This window comes from Canis lupus, chromosome 32, assembly GCF_003254725.2.
Source record: "Canis lupus dingo isolate Sandy chromosome 32, ASM325472v2, whole genome shotgun sequence".
Classification (NCBI taxonomy): Eukaryota; Metazoa; Chordata; class Mammalia; order Carnivora; family Canidae; genus Canis; species Canis lupus.
The window spans coordinates 14,584,327-14,606,787 of record NC_064274.1 but is presented as its reverse complement, the minus strand read 5'-3'; the positions used below and the strand labels follow the sequence as shown (position 1 = coordinate 14,606,787).

Below are 22,461 nucleotides of genomic sequence, written 5' to 3'. Positions count from 1 at the left end.
TATTTTACAAAGCTGTAGTAATCAAAACAGTATTGTACTGGCACAAAACCAGACACACAGAACAATGAAACAGAATAGAAAACCCAGAAATAAACCCAAAATTATATTGTCAATTAATCTTCAACATAGCAAAAAAGGATATTCAACAGGAAAAGTCTCTTCAACAAATGGTATTAGGAAAACTGGACAGCTACATGCAAAAGAATGAAACTGGACCACTATCTTACATGATACACAAAAATAAAGTAAAAATTAACTGAAGAGCTAAATGTGTGGCCTGAAACCATAAAAATCCTACAAGAGAGCACAGGCAGTAACTTCTATGAAATTGTCAGACGAGATAGGGCGCGTTGAGGGTGGTATGGCCGTAGACTATGAAATTGTCCATGGCAACTTTTTTTCTAGATAGGTTCCCTGAGGCAAGGGAAATGAAAGTAAAAACAAACTATTGGGACTTCATCAAAATAAAAAGCTTCTGCACAATGAAGGAAACAATCAATGAAATTAAAAGGCAATCAATGGAATAGGAGGAGATTTTTGCAAATGACATATCTGATAAGGAGTTGGTATCCAAAATCTATAAAGAATCTGTAAAATTCAGCACCCAAAAACAAAATAAGCAAATTAAAATATGGGAAGAAGACACGAACAGGCATTTCTCCAAAGAAAACATCCAGGTGGACAACAAACACATGAAAAAATGCTCATCATCATTTATCATCAGGGACATGTAAATCAAAACTACAATGAGATATCACCTTAAATCTGTCAGAATGGCTAATATCAACAACATGAGAAACAATAGATGTTGGCAAGGATGTGCATGCATTCCCCCCTCATGCATTTTTGGTGGAAATACAAACTGGTGAACTCATTGTGGGAAAACAGTATGGAGTTTCCTTTAAAGTTAAATGTCAAACTACTGTATGATGTAGCAATTCTATTATTGGCATTTATTTAAAGAATACAAGACATTAATTCAAAGGGATACATGCACTCTGATGTTTATGTCAGCTTTATGTACAATAGTCAAGATATGGAAGCAGCCCAAGTGTCCATCAACAGATGAATGGATAGATAAGATGTGTATATGTGTACACACACACACACACACACACACACACACAATGGAATATCATACAGCCTTAAACAATGAAATCTTTCTATTTGCAATGATATGGATGGAGCTAGAGAGTATAATGTTATGCAAAATTTAAGTAAGTCAGAGAAAGACAAATCCCATATGATTTCCCTCATATGTAGAATTTAAGAAATAAAACAAATGAGCAAAGGGTAAAAAAAAGAGGCAAACTAGAAGCAGACTCTTAAAGAACAAACTGATGGCTACCAGAGGAGAGGTGGGTGGGGGATGAGTGAAATTGGGATGAGTATAGGTGATGGGGATAAAGGAATGCACTTCTCATCTCATGATGAGTACCAGGTGATTTATGGAATCGTTGGATCACTACATCATACACCTGAAACTAATATAACATGAAAACAGAGAGGGAAGCAAACCATAAGAAACTCTTAACTATAGGGAACAAACTGAGAGTTGCTGTATGGGAGGTGGGTGTTAGGATGGGGTAATTGGGTGATGGGCATTAAGGAAGGTACTTAATGTAATTAGCTCTAGATGTTATATGCAACTGATGAATCATAAAATTCTACCTGAAGCTAATAATATGTGTTAACTAAATTGAATTTAAATAAAACATTAAAAAATAATATAACATTGTATGTTAACTAACTGGAATTAAAATGAAAAGTTAAAAAAATTATATGGTCTGTACATTGAAAACAATATAATTAATTAAATAGCGCATTTTTCTATAATGAGTACAATTAGATTACTTATATTTTTAGGATTAATAAAAACTGACTTATTTCCCTAGTCTTATTGAGATAATTGACATAAAATATTATGTAAATTTGAGTGTACTTATTGATTTGATACATTTATATGTTGCAAAATGATTACCACCATGACATTAGCTAACACCTCCATTGCATCACATAATTACCATCACTTTTTCATAGTGAGGACATTTAAGATCTACACTGTTAGCAACTTTCAAGTATATAATATAGGATCATTAACTGTAGTCATTACTTGCAATGTAGTTACAATTAGATCTCCAGAAATTATTCATCTTACAACTGAAAATTTGTATTCTTTGACCAACATCTCCCCATTTTCTTCATATCCTGGGCCTTGGTAACCATCATTCTAGTTTCTGGTTCTGAGTTTTTTGTTTGTTTGTTTGTTTTTTGTTTTTTTTAAGATTTATTTTATTTTAGAGGAGGGGAGGAGGAGAGGGAGAGAATTTTAAGCAGACTCCCTGCCAAGTGTGGAACCCAATACAAGCCTGATCCCATGACCCACAAGATCATGATCTTAGCCAAAACCAAAAGCAAGTTCCTAAACTGACTGAGCAATCCAAGTGCCCCTGAGTTTGGCTTTTTTAGATTCCACATATAGATGATATTACACAGTATTTGACTTCTGACTTATTTCACTTAGCATAATGCCTTCAAGGTCCATCCAAGTTGTCACAATAGGCTGGATCTCCTTCTTTCTCATATCTATATGATATTCACTTTACATATATGCCACATCTTCCTTATCAATTCCTCTGTTGACAGACATTTAGGTTATTTTCATATCTTTGCTATTGTGAATAATGCTGCAAAGAATGTAAGAATGCAGACATCTCTTTGAGATTCTGATTTCATTTCTTTTGCATATATATCCAAAAAAAGGATTACTGGATTGTATGGTAGTTCTATTTTTTAATTTTTTTTAAAATATTTTATTTATTTATTCATAAGAGACACAGAGAGAGGCAGAGAGGCCGAGGGAGAAGAAGACTCTCCACAAGGAGCCCAATGTGGGACTCGATCCCAGATCCTGAGATCATGCCCTGAACTGAAGGCAGATGCTCAACCGCTGAGCCACCCAAGTGTCCCTTTTTTTTTATTTTTAAAGCAGTTCCATACTATTTTCTATGGCTGCTGTACCAATTTACATTTCTATCAAAAGTGCACAAGGGTTCTCTTTTCTCCATATACTTGCCAACACTTATTACCTTTGTCTTTTTTATGATAACCATCCTAACAGGAGTGGGATGATACCTTGTGGTTTTCATTTGCATTTTATTTGGGGATTTTTTGCTATTGAGTTGTGTAAATTCTTTATATATTTTAGATATCAACCCCTTATCAGGTATATGACTTGCAAATATTTTCTCCCACTCTGTAGATTGCCTTTACATTTTATTGATGGTTCCCTTTGCTGTGCAGAAGCTTTATAGTTCAATGTAGTCCCACTATTTTGTCAGCATCAAATAAAAAAAAAATTTAAAAAAAGCAAAAACAACCCAAAGCACAAAAAACACAACAAAAAAAAAATTGCAAAGACTACTTTCAAGGAGCAAAACTGATTCTTGATAAATAAATAATTTCACTGGCAGAAAAAGTGGAATTGCTCAATAGTTTAATAGAGCTGAATAGCTCTGAGCTTACAATCTGCGAGGATAAGCTGTCAGTTTATTTTATTTTATAGGAGAAATTGGAATTGGTTATTTGAGCAATTTAGTTAATGGAAATTTATCAAAGTATTAGTTCTAGAAGCTTGAGGTATATCAAAGTTCTAAGAAACAGTTTACAGAAAGCATTGCACAATGACTTCTAGATTCCATTTCATGAGCATGCTTACAAACCAATAAATATTATTTGGGTGTTTGCCACCTAATTAAACTATTGTTCTAGTGATCAAGAAACCTGGAACGTCATTATAATTTTTCACCCATCTTTCATTTTATTATCAGAACTATTGATTTTTCTTCAATTGGTGAAATAGAGGATAGGTACAGATTAATCCTCTAGCACAACGATATCTATATATTTACCAACCAAAAAAACTGGATACATAAATACTATCCAAGTGACTGTTGACTTGGGTAAGTGTTTTTACTAATGACATTGATAACATTAAAATTTTATCATCCTATCATCTGTATGTAGTCAGCTATCTAAGGATGAAAATATGGAATAAAACTAGGTAAATTAGATAATAGATCCATAACTATCCACAGACTTCATACTGAGTCTCGTACTAATACTAAAAATAATAACCATGATTTTCTGAGTGCTAGCTGTGTTGCAGGCATTGGGCAAATGCTTTCAATTTATCTGCACAATGACTCTAAGAAGTATGTAACATGATCTTTATTTTATAAATATAGAAACCTAAAATTAAAAGTTCGAATGAATTTTCCAATATCGAAGAGTTACTAATTTGCAGCACTGGGATTTTAATCTGGCTCTCTTTGACTCCCCAAAACTCTGTTGCCTTCACTTTAACATATTCCTTTTTATAATAGCATCATGACTAAAATATCCTAGCCCAACTAAGAGCAAACCTACAATCTCTGGCTAATGAGACCAGTACTTGGTTTCTGCTCTTTTGTGATTTCTACTGAAGAGGACGTGGAGAATACTGTTTGAGAAATAGTGTTGACTGCAAGGTACCAAGCTTCATGAGAAGTTTAAACCACCAGATTTTTTTTTCCTCTTTGTATGGCCTACTCAGAAGCTTCCATAATAAAATTACATTCCTAAAGCATATGGCCTTTTTAAGTTATCTTTTCCACTAGTTAAAAATGTTTATGATGAAGAATAACTTTACTCACATTCCATATGCTTGCTCGTCTCAAGAAGAAGCTGCAGATTTTGTCTGGAGCTGGTTGAAGCAAAGAATTATCTTTCCCCTAATACTATGTAACATAGGTATTAGCAGAACACAGGAATATAAATATGAAACAGGAATTTGGAGTTGGTTGGAAGCACAACTTAACTGGGGATATAGTGAAGATCGCCGATTGTCATTGAAAGAAATAAAATTTCAGAAAAGGCATTCATCAGTGATTTACACATTTACCTATTTTTATTCATAATTCTAGTTAACTATTATTTTATATAAATTGTTATAATGTTGGATAAGAGGACAGAATAGTTTCCAGGGGCAATAATGTACAGGTACACTATCCATCTATGATTTTTTTTTTTGTTTCCTCCTCTAGTTAAGGCACATTATGGGGGGATGACCTGCCTCTATGATATTGCTAAGGAAACAAGGGGCCAACAAAATTTCTTAATATTCTATCAACTAGACCTGTCTCTATCTTTAAGTTATACAAGTGATCTCAAAAAACTACACCAGGGCCAGTTGGGTAGATTGTGCCCATGAGAATGTCTCAGTACTGGTAACAAATATAATCATACCAAGATGTCAGTGGTTATAATAACAAAGATTTTCATTCAAGCACAAAACCTGTCATTTTTTAATTATGGAAAACCATTGTTAATAAAAATATTGTATTTTCAGAGTATATTTTATATCTTTGAATAGAGTTCAGAAGTCTCATTTGGCACAGAAAGGCTTGTAAACTTCTGTCAAAAAAAAAAAAAAATCAAGGAGTTACTACTGATTGATTTGGGTGGAAAAAAAAAATCTTGGCCTAAATAGCACCACAGGCTCCAGTAACAACAATTAGATTCCTGAGTTCCCTTTGTTCGTTTTAATATCAATCCCAGACAAGATTGGCAGTTATAATTATTTTACAACTGCTTTGGAAGCTTGTCATATTTCAGCACTTACAGAGATGTTATCATAATAGCCTGTCTCAAGAAAGCTTCTGCGAAGCCTTAAAATTAAAGCTCACCAGTTGGCAAAGTCACAAATTGATAAAGTACTAGTGAATTGGAAATTCACCAGGTAAACAAAGCTCCAAGTAATTTAAAAACAATGAAAAATAGGGATCCCCTGGGTGTCTCAGCGGTTTGGCGGTGCCTTCGGCCCAGGGCATGATCCCCAGATGGAGTCCCGCGTGGGGCTCCCTGCATGGAGCCTGCTTCTCCCTCTGCCTGTGTCTCTGCCTCTCTCTCTCCCTCTCTCTCTCTCATAAATAAATAAAATCTTAAAAAAAAAAAAAAGAGGGGATCCCTGGGTAGTGCAGCGGTTTGGCGCCTGCCTTTGGCCCAGGGCGCGATTCTGGAGACCTGGGATCGAATCCCACATCAGGCTCCCGGTGCATGGAGCCTGCTTCTCCCTCTGCCTATGTCTCTGCCTCTCTCTCTCTCTCTCTCTCTCTGTGACTATCATAAATAAATAAAAATTAACAAAAAAAAAAAAAAGAGAAAAATAGGTCACTACTTTCGTGTGTGACAATCGTACCAGAATTCTAAAATAAAACCTAGTAACTTCTTACTAAGGACTTAAATAAAATCTATAGATATTTTTGAGACAACATGACAAAAATACATAGTAGTGCCAGACACACACATACACACAAAATGATAATATGAGTATGCACATAGTCTTCTTAATGCCTTCAAAAGCCTTCTAAATCCATTCAAAGGGAAAAGAATCTCACTACCAAGTATTTCAGTTCTATTGAGAGAATTGTTTACTGCATACAGTAAAATAAGCAGACCCTGGCCCAGGGGAGTGAGTCATCACAGCTCTTTTAATGGCCTATCCATATTACTTCATGACAACTGTGAGCCTAGCACCTCCAGAGCTGTGTGGTGTGGCTGGGTCAACGTGAACCTGAATGATCTCATCTCCTAGGTAGAGGTCTGGCTGTTTGAGCTGGCTGCACACAGAGTTGTGCAGTTTATCTGGGTAGATGACACTGGCAGTAACAATGTCAGATAGGTTTTTCCACAATGCAGACGTTTTTCCTAATGGTGTTATTATCTTCCAAATTCAGTGATGAGGCTAGAGAGTTTTCATGTGATGCTTTGCATCTTACTTTCATCCCTAATACCTTACTCACTAGTCACCTTGTCATGTGGTTCCCTTTTAAGGTGGTGTTCTGGACAGTGTTCTCAATTTATGGTAGGAGAAAGGGGATTTTTCTTCTTTTGAAAACTTTTGGCCCAATTAAGCAGCATGATTTGGATCTTAAGCAAATATTATTGATTTGAACAGATTAGTAAAATAGTATTTTCATTCATGGCACTGAAGAAGCCATTTGAGCAATATTTACAAAAGTACAGCATTTTCATCTACAGGTTGAATAGTTACACTTTCAACCTGAAAGTTTATGAGTTAATTTATAATTTTCCTGAGACCCAAATTTGAATCATATACATTAGGATGTGCAAGAATGAGTTTCTTAGCTGGTGAATGAGCAAAACAGATTGATATTCATCTCTCAGTACTACTTTTCTTTATCTATGCATATATATTTTTGTAGGGGTAAGGGAAATTATATGTTCCAATTTTAAAATGGAAATTCACAGAGGTCCTATAAATATCTCTTGCAAAAATCAAATATCTACTGGCAGATGGTGAATATCAAGAACCCACAGTAAATATATCTGAATAATCATTCTCTCTTCTGAGATTATATTCAGCTTCCTTCTTACACAGCCCTTCTGGTAACCATTACCAATTTATCAGAATAGGCATGAGAGATAAAACCTATTTGCCATGTCTTATATATTATATATGAAGAGGCACTGGCAAGATTTCCTTTATTTTCCTTTCCATTTTAGTCATTATAATCTAAATGTCATTAATAAAATGAAAGAGGTTAATTGCATTAGAAGAGAGCTGGAATATTTAGAAAAAGAGACCATAGAATTATTCTCAACTATAAATGATATAATACCTTCAATATTAGCATTTTAGCCTTTAATACCTCTAACGTGAAATAAGGTGCTGAATGTCTATAATTTACACAATACCTTATGGACATAAGTATCCATTACTTCAAGTTTAACACTCAATTTAACGTGCTCTTACTTTCTAAACTTTTTCCAGAATTGCACCCTCAGTGAAATGCACCTAGGAATCACTATTGACTCTCTTCCAAAGCACACAAAATTAATGTTATTACCCCTTTTAATGTGACTTGCAGATTTTTATATTTGATAAATATCACAAATTTAATGTAGGCTGCTTATGGTTAAACTCAATCCATGTAAGTGAAATCATAGTGATCTAAGTATACATAGAGTATATTGGGTATTTGAATTAGCTCAACTTAGAGAAGTTCTCTAAGGCTTGGCCTATAGTGCCATGGCTCTCCTTGACTCTAAGCTTTAAAGTATACCTCTAAATTGATATGAAAGACAGGAAAGCAAAAAATAATTGCCAATTTCAAAAAAGGAAACAGAATTAACACACATTCATTGACAAATAAGTTTCTAAAAGACTGGTTAAACTAACCAGAAGTCTTCCTTAAAGAAAAATGATATAAATAGTCCACCATTTCTGAGTCATAACATTTTTAAAAGCCATTCTCCTTGAAGAGATTTATTAAAAATATATTAAAATTCTTCTCCTATTGTTATCTTATTTCATAGACAGACAGTGGGATTTCTCAGCTGAAATGTCAAATTTATAACTAGGATTCCTATGAAACAAAGTTTATCTTGCTTAAACACCTAAGTACCTTTTCAAAGGTACCTTTGCAATCTGTAATACACCAATAAAATAAATATTCAGTGAATGTTCCACATAGAAATTAATTTTATACAACTTTTTCCTTTTGACTTTCTAATAAAATAACAAAGTATTTTTAACAGTGAACCTTAAGATTTGTAACACAAAACTTTTGAGATTGTATAATTTATTTAGGTAAAAGATTGAATTTTGCCTAATTCCCTTTAAGATAAAGGGAAATATTTATTAGAGCAGTGTAACCATTTTCACCAAAACAGGAGACACTTATTTATATTTTAAGATACAGTAATCCTTCAATACAACTTTTTTGTGTGTGTGATGTTTCTGAAACATTATTGCACCTCTCAAGTAAACTGATTTGTTCCCTTTCAGTTATATAATTAAGCCCATTATTTAAAATAACAAGCTTTACTTATTTTTAAAGTTAATTCTAACGGTTAATGTTAAACCTAAACAGAAAATGTCAGGAGAACATATATGACCAAAATGAAAAAGAAATCATCCTCACTTCTTGGATTACTAAAAAAGTTTACTACTTCCCTTTCATCAAATAACCTATTCCTATTGCCATAGCCATTATTTTATTATCTTAATATTTTCCTTTTTTATAGATGTTTAGCAAAAACAAAATGTAAAGTTTCAAAAAATGATTTCAATATTTCACATACACAGAATATGATGACTTGTATTTCAATAAAATGTTATGAATAAAAAAGGATTTAAATTGTCTTATAAAGAAGAAACTAGGTCAGTTAAAGTAATTCTCTTTCAATTATGGAGTAAAATCTCATTTATTCAGGATTTGTATTACTTTAGAATTCATGACAATTAGGGCATAACTAGATTGAAGTTTACAGTTATATTATCTCTGAAGAAAATTTTACTCTTTAACACAGTCAACTTTCCCCTATATCTTTCTTTTTTTTTTTTTTTTACTTCTTAACTTTATATTGGCCTCCTGCTCCCCAAAGAATATCCTGCTTCTGCTGCTTCAAAGCCTCAAAACTTTCATGTTTTTGGTTTCAGAAACTTTGCCTTCCACAATTTTGCAGGTGGTGGTCTTTTGGATGGTTTTCACGGAGTTGCATTTGTCCAGGGTCACCAACATTGAAGTCCTCTCCATTTACTACTAGCAGGCAGTGGTAGGTGGCAATCTCAGCCTCCAGCTTGACCCTGATCTTCATCAAGGCCTCCTATACATGGGTTTGGTGCTACCCTTCTGCCCAAATCTGGGACAGCTCCAACTCCAGTGTAGTAGGATCCTGCTGAGCTGCTCCATCTGCATGGTATAGCAGGCTTCCATCTTCCTCAGGTTGTTCTCCAAGCTGGCATTTAGATTTCTCATGGAGTCCCAGTGACTCTCCAAGGACTGAGCCATACATCTCAGCTCACTGAGCATCATTTCAGCTGCTCCTATTTCGGTGGCATACACTGTGACCATAAGTGGTGCTCTCCTCAGTCATCTGGGATCAGTACTTGTCCAGCTCTTCTGGGTTCTTCTAAGCCATCTTGTGGTACTAGGCCTGCCTGTCTGTAATGATCTTTCTGAGGTCCTAAGATTTGGGACATACAACTCTATGGTCAACCCAGATTTGTACAATCTGTTTTTGTAGACCTCTTAATTTCTCCTTGCGGTTCTTTATGAAAAGAAGCTCTTTTTTGAGTGTCTCAATTTCCAAATGTCCAGCTGCAGCCAAATGACAATTGGTGTCATCAACAATCCTGTGTAATCCATGGATGTCACTCTTCACAGACTGGCACATGGCCAGCTCTGTCTCATACTTGATTCTGAAGTCATCAGCAGGAAGAAGAGCATTGCCAATCTGCAGAATGATGCAGGCATTGTCCACAGATTTTATAAAGATCTTAGCTCTCAGCTCCTTGATAGTTTTAAAGTAATGTTTCCAGTCCCTGACCTGAGTTCCTTTCTTCTCCAGGTATTCCCAGATTTTGATCTCCAGTCTCTGGTTATCAGCCTATTTAGTCATGTGATTTGTTTACAGTAGACTAAAGAAATAATAGCAATACTTAGGTGTGTCAGGATAGAGGTGGGCGACATATTAGTCTTTGGGAAGTCAGTCTTTGGGAAGATGTATATTTGAAAAGTTTAAAAATTGGAATAAAGGCCTCAACAAAAAGAGAAACAAGCCAAGAAATGGGCACCTACCTCTAGAGAACAAACTGCCCATTACCAGAGGGGTTGTGGGTGTGGGTATAGGTGAGATAGGTGATGGGAATTAAAGAGTATACTTATGATGAGCACTGAGTAATGTATAGAAGTGTTGAATTACTACATTTTACCCCTGAAACCAATATAACACTGTATGTTAACTAACTGGAGTTAAGATTGAAAAAATAAATAAAATAAAATAAAATAAAATAGGATGAAAGTAAAACTCTAAAATACAGGGATTACGTGCTGTTTTTAGTACTATGAGTATACTAGGTACACAACAAATATTTCTTGAATTAAATAATTAAATAATTCATCTTCTATTTTATTTTTAGTACAGGGATTGTAATACAGATGTATGACAAAAATAAATTATTTGGACCAAGAAAGGATTAAATTAATAAAATGATATTTTCACAAAGTAAGGTTAATAGTAATGGAAATTTTTATTTATTCATATAGGCAAATGAGATAACATTGGACACAGTAGAAATGTCTATATTAGTATTTGAGTAAATCTGATTCCTGACCAAATTAAATATTCCTGAAACAACATTGGGAAATCATATTAGAGCTATAATTTATAAATATAGAAAGAACGGCTGAATGGTGACTTGCACATACTAGCTTGAAATCATTATACTTGGAATGAATCAAATGATGGAAATAGTCCATGAAATGGTGAAATATGATTTTAAGATTCAATTTTTAGAATGATAACTTCAAAATCTGGAAAAATCTTCAAAAACAAAGAAGACACAATTATGAATATTGCTTCCAAGTTGAATAATTAAAAGAGTTTTAAAAATGCATAACAAACTTGCAGGTAAATACATTAAAAGATCAAGTTGGCGATGTTATCCTAGCCATTTTCCTTTGAAATTTTCCTTCTTTCTTCAACCCACCTGTGTTTTTCTCTTTTCCTTCACATTCACTGATTTAACCATGAATCAGACTCTCATTATCTTAGGTCAGAATTAAAGACTCTATGAACTTCCCTTTACTATTCAAACTTAATGTAGTTTGCAGATCAGTTTTCCCTCTTGGTTTGAAAAGGATCTCAATAATGTGACCCATTTCTCTACTTATATGCTTCCACTCAAATTCTTAGATATACATGCATTTTTTGCTCTGATCAAATTCATATTTCACATCCTATTATAGTCCAATCCAATTTGCTTCAAATATTTGTTCTGCAATTATATTCCAGACATAGCACTAGAAGTTTAAGCTTCAAGGAAAAGCCACAGTGCTGCCCTTCAGTCTGGCTGAAAATAAAGTAAGTGATCCCAGCACAATAAGTATTAAGGGAACATGAAAGGATACTGTTCAGTTTGTAGGAAGTCAAATCTCATAGTAGGTGAAACACAAACTCTCTCCTCTACTCATGTTGTTATTTTCACTTAAAACATTTTCCCACTTTCTCTGAACTAATTTTTATCGTGCTCAAATTTGTGTGTGTGTGATATAAACATTTTAGCTTCTTTTGAATATAAAATACACAACCTAGCACTTGTATTTTACATTTAAGAAGAAAATAGTTGGCAAAAATAGAAACCATTTGCAAATATTCTTTAAGTTAAGACTTAAACAGATAAAGATAACTTTAACTGCAATGGTCTCTGGCAGCAAATAGGATGCTGGACAATTCAAACTAAGATGCTGAAAGGAGAGGATTGGAACAGGGCATTTTCTGTGTTTATACTGGCTTAGAGTTCATTAGTTTTCAGAGAGTAGACTTTGAAAGGAACATGACAGACAACGCCTTAGTTTAATGTTGGTAGTTGGACATACCTAAATACGTTTAGATGAACTCTTTAATAAACTGCATTGTTTATTTCCTAGTGCAAAATTAATCATTCACAATAAATGGCTTCATTACAAAATAAATTAAAATCCTTAAATAAGGAACTGCTTCAGACTCTGCGATGGGCTGAAAGTGACCCCAAAAACCTCCAGGTCCTAATCCCTGAAACCTGTGAGGGCTCACTTTTTTGACAAAAAGGACTTTAAAGATATTAAATTAAAGATTTTAAGATTATTCTGGATAATCTTATTGGGTGTCAAATATAATTGTCTGTTATAACAGGAGTCAGAGGGAAACTTGGCTACAAAGACAGAAGACAATGTGGCTACTGATGCAAGATGAGATTTTGCTAGATTTAAAGATGGAAGAAAAGCCCACCAGCCAAGGAATACAAGGAATGCTGCTCCAGAAGCTAGAGAAGCAAAGGAAGAGATCCTTTCCTTAGAGCCTCTTAGAGTATAGCCTAGCAAAACCAAACCATTGGGTTTTGGCCCAGTGAATTTTGAATTTCTCACCTCCAGAATTCTCACTGTAAAAGAAAAAAATGTGTGTGGATTAAGCCACCACATTTGTGGTATTTTGTTATAACGGCAATAGGAAACTATTACAAACACTATTAAAAATAGTTTCTTGTCGGGGGGGGGAAGGGCACCTGGGTGGCTCAGTGGTTGAATGTCTGCCTTTGGTTCAGGTCATATCTTGAGATCCTGGGATTGAGTCCTGCATCAGGCTCCTGAAAGGGAGCCTGCTTCTCCTTCTACCTGTGTCTCTGCCTCTCTCTGAGTGTGTCTCTCATGAATAAATAAATAAAATCATAAAATAGTTTCTGGGGAGGAGGGTCAAAAGGGTGGAAGGGTAGGGGGTCCTCAACTCATCTGGCCCCATAAACTTACCTAGATAACTTTCAAAACATCCTAAACACTTACAAATTTGACCTGAGATTTAAGATTTAAAGAGAGAACAGTCAGAACACTACAGAGAGAAGGGTTTTCACTTTTGCCAAGGTAGGAAGGTGGAAAAGAAGAAGAAAAGAAGAAAAGAAGAAGAAGAAGAAGAAGAAGAAGAAGAAGAAGAAGAAGAAGAAGAAGAAGAAGAAGAAGAAGAAGAAGAAGAAAGCGGGGAAGGGGAACCACTAGCAGCCCGGCTAAAGCAGAGTGGTGAAAGCCTCAGGGTCAGGAAAGCCCAGTCCTGGAGGAGCGTGAATTCTAAAAATCCTCATTGGAGTTTTCCTTGACAGAAAAGTGCTTAGCAGGGAAATAGGCCAGAATTGCAGGAGGGGAAGTGAAGCCTCAAGAATCGTGGAGTCACTATAAGAAGAGGGGCACGTAGGGGAAAGCTCACTGCAAACTACGGTCCAATATGGGCAAAGGGCTGGAGCTCCGCAGGCATCTGGGGCATTTGGGAGAAGGCAGTCGATTAAGTGGACAGGCTTCAGACAGAGGTGGCTATACCCTGTTCCATTCAGGAGAGGTGGACCCTGGGAGTGCAGATCCAGGGGCACAGGACCCTGCATCCCAGGGCGCCTAAGCAGACAAATCCGAAGATCCTGCATTCCCCCTGGGACAAGCAGAACTGGGGAGGGCACAGGAAAGCAAGAACTCTTGTCACTGGTTGCCCACAAGCTGTGCAGATCAGCATACCTGTGCCTGCCCCCAGGAGAATCTAGGCCAGTGTGGACTGGGAGACTACAGTTAGCTACTCATAGGGAGCTGATTTCAGAGCTGGAAATCTGGCCACTGCCATTGTTATTCATCCTTGTTTCACTGTGTGCCTGGGAGAGGTGGGGCCATCAGGGAACAGAGGCCTTATGGAGGTAAACAGCTCCTACTGAGCCCGGGACCAGCAGGGGGTGGGGCAGTTCCCCCAGGTTCACACACCTGAGAATCAGCACAGCAGACCCTCCCTGAGAAGACCAGCTGGAAGGACAGGGGAAGCTCAAGTTCTTGACCCAGTAGCGCTGGAAAGCTCCATGACGGAGGGAAAATAGTATATAGAACTAGAGGGTCCTTTTTTTTTTCCTTTTTCCATTGCGACTCGTTTTTCTATCAGACTAAAATTTTCCAATATTTTGTTTCTTTTCCCATCTTAATTACAATATTTTACCAGCTCTTCATTTTTAAGTTTTTTCCTTTTTGACTTTCGTATTTCTACAATTACATGTCTTAAGTTTATTTTTCACTTCTAGATTCCCTTCAACATATGTAATTTAATTTTGGGAGATATACAAGATACGGGTTTTTGTTTTTTGTTTTTTTCTGCTTCATTTTGCTTTACATTGGTGGAAGTTAGCACCTTCTAAAACATGACCAACATACATCTAGAACCAAGTGGAAAAGCGTGTTGATTCAAGTGTGAGAACATACTCTCTCTTCATTCCCATTCTGCCTCCGTCTTTCATATTGTTTATGTTATCGTGGACAATGTTGGGGCTTTATATAAGTATTGCTGGTTTATAAATTTGGGATGGTGCATCTTCTAACATACAGAACAAAATAGACTCGGAACCAAGAGGATAACCTTCTAGGACCACTCAGGTACATTACATTACTCAGGTATACCACCACCATTCCCCCTCTTTTTTCTCTCTTTTTCCTCTTTTCTTTTTTCTTTTTTAAAATTTTTTTCTTCTTCTTTGTTTTGGTTTTTGGCTTTTTATCTTTTCTACTTTATTTAAAATTTGTTTTTCACTTCAGTCATCCTTTTGTTTTATCTTATTCTGTTCTTTTTCTTTTATTTTCTGGTCTCTGACCTCTTCAGAATCATCTAGGGTGTAATTTACTTAGGTTGTGGTTGATATTTGTGATTCAGCTCACTCATACAGTCACTCTGGACTGGACAAAATGAATAAAAGGAAGAATTTGCCACAAAAGGAAGAACTGGAAGCAGTAATCTCTGCCACAGAGTTACAGTTTTTGGATTTTGATATGATATCAGAAATTCAATTCAGAAGTACAATTATAAAGCTACTGGTGGCTCTGGAAAAAAGCATAAAGGACTCTACAGTCTTTGTTACTGCAGAATTTAGATCTAATCAGGCCCAAATTAAAAATCCATTAAATGATATGCAGTCCAACCTAGATGTCCTAACTGCTAGGGTTAATGAGGTGAAAGTGAGAATGAGTGACATAGAAGACAAGTTGATGGTAAGGAAGGAAGCTGAGAAAAAAAGAGAAACAAGAGTCCACCAGGAAAGGCTTAGGGAAATAAATGATAGCTTGAGAAGGAAGATTGTACGTCTAATTGGGATTTCAGAAGAGGCTGAGAGAGAGAGAGAGAGAGGACCATAGAGTATGCTTGAAAAAAATCATAGCTGAGAACTTCCCTAGTCTGGGGAAAGAAACAGGCATTCAGATCCAAAAGATAGAGAGGACCTCCCAAAAATCAATAAAAACCATTCAACACCTTGACATTTAATATAGCGAAATTTGCAAATTTCAAAGATGAAGAGAAAATTCTTAAAGCAGAGCAAGACAAGAGATTCTGAACTCATATGGGGAGAAATATTAGATTCACAGCAGACCTCTCCACAGAGACCTGGCAGGCCAGAAAGGGCTGGAAGGATATATTCAGGGTAATAAATGAGAAGAACATGCAGCCAGGAATGCTTTATCCAGCAGGGCTGTCATTCAGAACAGAAGGAGAGATAAAGAGCTTCCAGGAGAGGCAGAAGCTGAAAGAATATGTGACCATCAAAACTGCTCTGCCAGAAATATTAAGAGGGACCCTGTAAAAGAAAGAGGAAGCCCAAAGAAACAATCCACAAAAACTAAATTCATATCCTTCAATAGTTACTCTGAATGTAAATGGGCTAAATGATCCCATCAAAAGACACAGGGTATTGGACTGGATAAAAAAGCAAGACACAATTATATGCTGTCTACAAGAGACTCATTTTAGACCTAAGGACACCTACAGCCTGAAAATGAAGGTATGGAAAACCATTTACCATTCAAGTAGTTCTCAAAAGAAAGCTGAGATAGCAATCCTTATATCAGATAAATTAATGTTTATACCAGAGACTGTGGTAAGAGATGAAGAGAGACACTATATCATACTTAAAGAGTCTATCCAACAAGAAGACCTAAAAATCATGAATATTTATGCCCCTAATGTGGAAGCTGCCAAGAATATCAATTAATAACCAAAGTAAAGACATACTTAGATAATACACTAATAGTAGGAGACTTCAACATGTTACTTTCAGCAAGTGACAGATATCCTAATCAGAACATCACCAAAGAAACAAGGGCCTTAAATGATAAACTGGACCAAATAAATTTCACATATAGAGAGAGAACTTTCCATCTGAATGCAACTGAATACACATTCTTCTCAATTGCACATGGAACTTTCCCCAGAATAAACCACATACTGGGTCACAAATCAGGTCTCAACGGTCAGCAAAAGATTGAGATTGTCCCCTGCATATCTTCAGACCAAAATGCTCTGAAATTAGAACTCAATCACAAGAAGAAATTTTGAAGACACTCAAACACATGTAGGTTAAAAAAGCATCCTACTAAAAGATGAAAGGGTCAACCAGAAAATTAGAGAAGAATTTAAAAGATTCATGAAAACTAACAAAAATGAAGATACAACTGTTCAAAATCTTTTGAATACAGCAAAAGAGATCCTAAGAGAGAAATACACCGCAATACAAACCTCCCTCAAAAAATTGGAAAAAACACAAGCACACAGGCTAACCTTGCACCTAAAGGAAAAGAACAGCAAGTAAAACCTCCACCATGTAGAAGAAGAGAGATAATATAGATTCAAGAAGAACTCAATGACATAGAGACCAGAAGAACTGATCTCTATTTAGAACAGATCAACAAAATCAGAGCTGGGTCTTTGAAAAAATTAATAAGATAGATAACATTAGCCAGAATTATTAAAAGAAAAAAGAAAAGACTCAGATTAATAAAATTATGAATGACAGAGGAGAAATCACAACAAATACCAAGGAAACACAAATGAGTTTAAAAACATATTGTGAGCAGCTCTATGTCAACAAATTAGGCAATCTAGAAGAAATGGATGCATTTCTGGAAAGACACAAGTTACCAAAACTGGAACAGGAAGAAATAGAAAACCTGAACAGGCCAATAACAGGGACGGAATTGAAGAAGTCATCAAAAACCTCCCAAGACAATAAAGTCCAGGGCCAGATGGCTTCCCATGGGAATTCTATCAAATATTTAAAGAAGAAATAGTACCTATTATACTAAAGCTGTTTCAAAGGATAGAAAGGGATGGAATACTTCCAAACTTGTTTTATAAGGCCAGCATCACCTTAATTCCAAAACCAAAGACCCCACCAAAAAGGAGAATTATAGACCAATCTCCCTGAAGAACACAGATGCAAAAATTCTCAACAAGATACCAGCCAATAGGATCCAATAGTACATTAAGAAGATTATTCACCATGACCAAGTGGGATTTATCCCCGGGATGCAAGGCTGGTTCAACACTTGTAAAGCAATCAATGTGATAGATCATATCAACAAGAGGATAAACAAGAACCATATGATCCTCTCAATAGATGCAGAGAAAGCATTTGATAAAATACAGCATCCATTCCTGATCAAAACTTTTCAGAGTGTAGGGATAGAGGGAACATTCCTCAGTATCTTAAAAGCCATCTATGAAAAGCCCACAGCGAGTATCATTCTCAATGGGGAAACGCTGAAAGCCTTTCTTCTAAGGTCAGGAACACAACAGGGATGTCCACTCCCAACACTGTTATTCAACATAGTACTAGAAGTCCTAGCCTCGTCAATCAGACAACAAAAAGAAATAAAAGACATCCAAATTGGCAAAGAAGTAGTCAAATTCTCCTTCTTTGCAGATGACATGACACTGTACATAGAAAACCCAAAAGACTCCACCCCAAGATTCCTAGAACTCATGCAGTAATGCAGCACTGTGGCAGGATACAAAATCAATGCCCAGAAATCTGTGGCATTTCTATACACTAACAATGAGACTAAAGAAAGAGAAATTAAGGAGTTGATCCCATTTACAATGCACCCAAAAACATAAAATACCTAGGAATAAACCTAACCAAAGAGGTAAAGAATCCATACTCTAAGAACTAAGGGAGGGATTCCTGGGTGGCTCAGCGGTTTGGTGCCTGCCTTTGGCCCAGGGCGTGATCCTGGAGATCCGGGATCGAATCCCACATTGGGCTCCCAGTGCATGGACCCTGCTTCTCCCTCTGCCTGTGTCTCTGCCTCTCTCTCTCTCTCTCTGTGATGGCTATCATAAATAAATAAAAATTAAAAAAAAAACTAAGAGAATACTTCTGAATGAAATTGAGGAAGACACAAAGAGATGGAAAAACATTCTATGCTCATGGATTGGAAGAATAGATATTTTGAAAATGTCTATGTTACCCAGGGCAATTTACATTTTCAATGCAATCCCTATCAAAATACCATGGACTTTCTTCACAGAGTTGGAACAAATAATCTTAAGATTTGTGTGGAATCAGAAAAGAGCCCGAATAGCCAGAAAATATCAAAAAAGAAAAGCAGAGCCACAGGCATCACAATGCTGGATTTCAAGCTATTAAAAAGCTGTGATTATTAGTATGGTACTGGCACAGAAACAGACACATAGGTCCATGGACAGCATAGAGACCCAGAAATGGGCCCTGAACTCTATGGTCAACTAATATTCGACAAAGCAGGAAAGACTATCCACTGGAAAAAGGACAGTCTCTTCAATAAACGGTTCTGGGAAAATTGGACAGCCACGTGCAGAAGAATGAAACTAGACCACTCTCTTACACGATATACAAAGGTAAACTCTAAATGGATGAAAGATCTACAAGTGAGACAAGAATCCCTCAGAATCCTAGAGAAGAACACACCAACAACCATTTTGAAACTGGCCAAAGTAACTTCTTGCAACATATATCTATGAAGGCAAAGGAAATAAAAGCAAAAATGAAGTGTTGGGACTCAATCAGGATAAAAAACTTCTGCATAGTGAAAGAAATAGTCAACAAAACTAAAAGACCACCTAGAGAATGGGAAAAGATATTTGCAAATGGCATATCAGATAAAGGGCTAGTATCCAGGATCTATAAAGAACTTATTAAACTCAACAGCAAAGAAATGAACAATCCAGTCATGAAATGGGCAGAAGACATAAACAGAAATTTCACCAAGACATACACATGGCCAACAAGCACATGAGAAAATGTTCCACATCACTTGCCATCAGGGAAATACAAATCAAAACTATAATGAGATACCACCTCAGACCAGTGAGAATGGGGAAAATTAATAAGACAGGAAATGAGAGAATGTGGAGAAGGGGGAACCCTTTTGCACTGTTGGTGGGAATGCAAACTGTTGCAGCCACTCTGGAAAACAGTGTGGAGTTCCTCAAAAAGTTAAAAAGAGAGCTACAATTTCACTAGTTGGTATTTACTCCAATACCAATGTAGTGAAATGCTGGGACACCTGCACCTCAATGTTTATAGCAGCAATGTTCACAATAGCCAAACTGTGGTAGGAGCCATGATCTCCTTCAACAGATGAATGGATAAAGAAGATGTGGTATATATATACACAATGGAATATTACTCAGCCATCAGAAAGGATGAATATCTACCATTTGCTTCAACATGGATGGAATTGGAGGGCATTATGCTGAGTGAAGTAAGCCAATCAGAGAAGGACAATCATCAATCATTTCACTCATACATGGAATTTAAGAAATAGTGAAAGGGACCATAAGGGAAGGAGGAAACTGAGTGGGGAAAGATTAGAGAGGGAGACAAATCATGAGAGACTCCTAACTCTGGGAAATGAATAAAGGGTTGAGGAAGGGGAGGTGGGTGAGCGGTTGGGATTACCAGGTGACAGGCACTGAGGGGGGCACTTGATGGGATGAGCACTGGGTGTTATACTATATGTTGGCAAATCGAGCTTCAATAAAAACAAATGAAAAAAAAAGTTTCTCGTCATTCATAATGACTTTGAAGTTCTGGAGCCTATACATGTTAGATTAAAAAATATTAAAAGACATTGTTTTAACGATGCTTCTTCCTATTTACATTTGTAAGAAACTGTAAATATATCTAGTTATAATACCAGAAACAAAGTAGGTGTTTGTTAATTATTAGATTTTTTTTTCTTCGAATCACCCATTTGTGTACCCAGGAGTTATCAGTTTCATAAATTACCTAGCATAAAACTGAAATATAGAGCAGCCCTGGTGGCTCAGTGGTTTAGCACCACCTTCCGCCCAGGGCGTGATCCTGGAGACCCAGGATTGAGTCCCATGTCCGGCTCTCTGCATGGAGCCTGCTTCGCCCTTTGCCTGTGTCTCTGCCTCTCTTTCTCTCTCTTTCTATCTCTCTCTCTCTCTCATAAAATAAATAAATAAAATCTTTTTAAAAATCCTGAAATATAAAGTATAGTGATAAAGCTCCATACACTTTCTTCCATATGATTTCTTTGGTTTTTTTCCAATCCTAAAATAGACTCATCTCACAATGCTGGAAAGCAGCATAGATTCAGCCAAGATATACAACACCTGCCAGATATGCTTGGGTTCTTTCAAAGGTAGTACTGAGCAGCTAGGTAAAGGTAAAGTGGTGGATGTAATTTGTCTAAAATAGATGGAAAACTTAGCACACATCATTGAATTTGTACGCTCCAAATGCTTAGGTTTAAAAGTCAGTAAGCCTGGCAAGGGAAAGGTGACAAGACATTTAAATAGATGTAAAATTTTCTTTAGGAGGAAAGATGTGCTCTGGAAAATGTAAACGCTGTAACAGACAAGTAAATAGGGGCCTCTCAACTTCACAAGAAGTAGTTTTGAGATTTTCTGTGAACTGATATAGAAATGACCCAGAGGAAAGTAGAATTCAAAATAAAATTGAGCAAAGATATCACCTATAAATGAACATGAACACTTTCTCATGTAGATAATGTTATCAGGTTGATGAGGGACTTGTTTCTGGCTCTGCTAATTTGCAGAACAGTAATTTTCCCAGGAGATGGCATAAAACTCCAAATGCTAGGTGTATTTATTTTTAAAATTTCCAGAATTGCCATGAAATATGACAAGCACAATTCTAAATGCCCAAATGACCATGTAGAAATCAGAATCCATAGTGAGCTCAACTCCCTTACTCTTTTTAAAATTTTTAAAAAATTTTTTAAAAAGATATTTATTTATTTGTTTGTTTATTTATTTATTTATTTATTTATTTATTTATTTATTTATGAGAAACAGAGAGAGAGAGAGAGAGAGAGGCATAGGCAGAGGGAGAAGCAGGCTCCCAGCTCAGAAAGGATCTGCAGGGAGCCTGATGCTGGACTCTTGATCTCAGAACCCGAGGATCACAACCTGAGCTGAAGGCAGATGCTCAACTACTGAGCTACCCAGGATCCCAGATCCCTTATGCCTATTTTTTTTTTAGTTACATCAATTATGAATTATGGAACTCAATAATGAAATGAAGTAATTTGATGTAAGGGAGAAAAATCCAAAGGTTACTCAATTTGAGAGTATAAAAGACAGTTGATATGCAAAAGCTGGAGGATTATTTGAACAATTAAATCTTGGATGCATTCAGCAACAGTTAGTGATCAGCAAGAGGTTAGTGATCTTATTTTCCATAACTAAGGACAAAGTAAAGAAAAGCCTTCATCTGCAACAAAATGAGCTAGAAAAAAAAAATCTCATTAGGAATGCTTTTCAGCTTGAACTGCAACCAAAAATGCTCAACAATGCTTGTCAAGAAGAGAGTGAGGTCTCCAGTCTTTATTAGCTTTACAGGTCAAACACTGAACCTGCTGTGACTAAAAATGAAGGAATTTAGCCAGTTATTCTAAGAAGTTTGAATTTTATTTTCTAGGTTTATCTTCCTTAATACCTCAGCACATTTTGGAAGACAATGTGCAGTTATTTATCTTTTTTGTTATCATTAGGTTCATACCATCCTCGAAACATTTTCAAAGGAGAAAAAAAGATAATATT

The 22,461-nt window shown here is 36.1% G+C and overlaps 1 protein-coding gene and 1 pseudogene across 3 annotated transcripts in view; both read right to left on the bottom strand.

The window, feature by feature from the left end:
• The window catches only part of CCSER1 (coiled-coil serine rich protein 1), a 1,365,561-nt gene that overhangs the window by 128,204 nt on the left and 1,214,896 nt on the right, over positions 1 to 22,461 (bottom strand). The window lies entirely within an intron of this gene.
• LOC112644231 (keratin, type I cytoskeletal 18-like) lies at positions 9,471 to 14,011 on the bottom strand (annotated as a pseudogene).